The sequence below is a fragment of the Myxine glutinosa genome, chromosome 9, assembly GCF_964187855.1.
Source record: "Myxine glutinosa chromosome 9, kmMyxGlut1.1, whole genome shotgun sequence".
Taxonomy (NCBI): Eukaryota; Metazoa; Chordata; class Myxini; order Myxiniformes; family Myxinidae; genus Myxine; species Myxine glutinosa.
In genome coordinates this window covers 38,275,074-38,277,990 of record NC_136269.1, presented here as the reverse complement: position 1 = coordinate 38,277,990, position 2,917 = coordinate 38,275,074, and the positions used below count along the sequence as shown (strand labels likewise).

The 2,917-nt window shown below is 45.3% G+C and overlaps 1 pseudogene; it reads left to right on the top strand.

Moving 5' to 3' along the window:
• Nucleotides 1-201: 201 nt before the first annotated feature.
• LOC137435780 (uncharacterized) lies at nt 202-2,589 on the top strand (annotated as a pseudogene).
• Nucleotides 2,590-2,917: the final 328 nt, after the last annotated feature.

Here is a 2,917-nt window from a genome sequence, read left to right as displayed (position 1 = left end):
AGAGGCCACTGAACGTGGTACTCCTCCAACAAGCGTCACCATGTACATGAAGCTGGGTGGTGACCAGCGCCGCTACGAGCCCCGTCATGACGAAGTGGCTGTTATTTTCGTCGGTGACAATGGTGCTCCACCTCCCAAAGAGACATTGTTGTGTACCCACGTGGTGATGCTCCTCGCAATATTTCTTACATGTCTTCTAATATGGACCGCATGGTGTATCCTCTTTTATTTCCGCGAGGAGACCTTGGATGGTCACTAGATATGAAACATTGCTCTCAGCGCCAAACTGCAAAGAGGTACAGGGTAACTATGCTACAGTTCTATGCATACCGATGTGCAGTTCGACGTGGCTTTAGTCCCATCCACTCTGGTGGGAAACTTTTTCAACAGTACTTGGTTGACTGTTATGTCAAAACTGAAGCATCTCGCCTGGACTTCATCCGTCGTAATCAATCGTCTCTACGCGTATAACTTTATCAGGGATTGATGGATCACGTTGGTCGACAAGCCGAATTGTCAGCATTGTCTCCTGGTAAAATTGTCATATTGCCTTCACCATTCCAAGGTAGTCCTCGGGCCATGGCACAGAAATACCAAGACGCAATGGCTATCATCTCCAAGTATGGCAAGCTTGACCTTTTTCTTACTTTTACTTGCAATTCGAAATGCAAGGAAATAACCGAAAACTTGGGTCAAGGTCAGAGAGTAGAGATTCGACCCGATTTGGTTCCTCAAGTTTTCAAACGTCACCTGGATGCACGTCTTGCTGACATAAAAGTACGTCATGTATTGGGTAAACCAGTCGCTACTGTCCATGTTATCGAATATCAAAAACGAGGCTTACCGCACTGTCATTTACTCATTGTACTTGATGCAGAAAGTAAGTTGCGGCATTCAGAGGACATTGACTCGCCTATATGTGCAGAAATTCCAGATCCAGCCATACAAGCCCAGCTTTATGAGGTTGTCAAATCAACCATGATTCACGGACCATGTGGGATACTCAATCCCCGATCAGTCTGCATGGACAGTGGGGTTTGCACCAAAGACTATTCAAAACAATTTCAGCAACAAACCACGATTACTGCTGATGGTTATCCCCACTACAGACGCTGGGATAATGGACGCACAATCAAGATTCGTAATGTGCAGGTAGATAACAGATGGGTTGTTCCATATAACCCATGACTTTCCAAGAAATACAATGCACATATCAATATTGAAGCATGCATGTCGGTCAAAAGTGTCAAGTATTTGTTCAAATACATATACAAGGGGCATGATTGTGCTAATGTTGAAGTTAGACAGACTAACGAACTCACTCATGACAAAATATCGACCTACGTCGATGCGAGGTATGTTAGTGCTCCAGAGGCCTTCGGGCGACTTTCCGAGTTCCATATGCATCAGCAGTCACACTCCGTTATTCGATTGCCTGTTCATCTTCCCCGTCAACAACCAGTATATTTTGAGCAAGGGCATGAGCAAGAGGCAGCACAAAGAGCCAGCGATACTCGTACCATGCTAACTGCGTGGTTTCTACTCAATTCGCATGATGAAAGTGCGCGGCAGTGGATTTACACTGAAATTCCCAACCATTATGTCTTCACATCTGACAAAATGTGGCAGGCTCGGAAGCGTGGCGGAGATAAAGTCATAGCTTGCATGTACACTGTCGGTCCCAAAGACATGGAGCGATACTGTTTTCGTCTACTGCTTTTACATGTACCTGGGGCTACCTGTTTCGATGACATTAAAACTGTTGGTGGCGTCATGGCATCTTTATTCAAGGATGCCTGTCTTATGCGTCACCTTTTGTCAGACGATGATGAATGGGACAGTGCACTAACACAGGCTTCTTCATTCCGAATGCCTTGTGAATTGAGGTCCCTCTTTGCCACAATATGCATCCATTGTCAGCCACAAGATCCAGTGACACTTTGGCTAAAGCACAGAGAATCGCTCATTGAGGACTTTCGTCGTTCCAGTGATTTACAAGTGGCTGAATTGCGTGGTCTGCAACACGTTCAAGCAATATTACTCGATGCTGGTCTTACTTGTGCTGCTTTAGGTTTTCCGAATCTCCCAGACGAAGCTGAATTAGACTCCGAATATGGTTCCTTTCCACACACTGAAATGGCAAAAGCACAGATACTCCTTCTGAACACTGAACAGAAGGTGCTATTCGATGCTGTGTGTGCTGCAGTGGTGGAGGTTCAGAGTAAATCACCGCCACGACCTCGCTGTTATTTTCTCGATGGTCCTGGCGGTAGTGGCAAAACTATGCTTTACAATACGTTGATTTCATTTCTCCGTGGTCAGAATCTCAGAGTTGCTTCAAGTGCATGGACAGGCATTGCCGCCACACTGCTCAACGGTGGTCGGACTGTTCACAATCTGTTCAAGCTTCCAGTCCCTATCATTGATACGTCTACCTGCAATATAGCACCAAACTCTGCCCATGCTGAATTGCTTCGATCAGTCACCATGTTTATTGTTGATGAAACATCAATGGTCCCCTTACATGCTCTCAATGCCATCGATATAGCACTGAGAGATATAACTGCTACAGACATTCCCTTCAGTTGAAAAAAATTTCTTCTTGGTGGTGACTTCAGACAGGTACTTCCAGTTGTCCCGAGGAAGCCGCGTGCAGTCATTGTCGAAAACTGTCTGAAACGTTCTCATCTTTGGCACCATTGTACTGTTGTAAAACTGTGGAAAAACATGCGAGCCAATGAGGACCAACAAGATTTCACTAAGTGGCTGATTGAACTTGGCAATGGTCAACTTCACAAGCCTTTCCCCGACACTCACCCGGAATGTATCGCACTTCCCTCCCAATTTAACATTGTAAAGGGAAAAATAATTGACTATGTTTTCGATGATGTGCCAGAAACAAATCTTGCTCAAACGG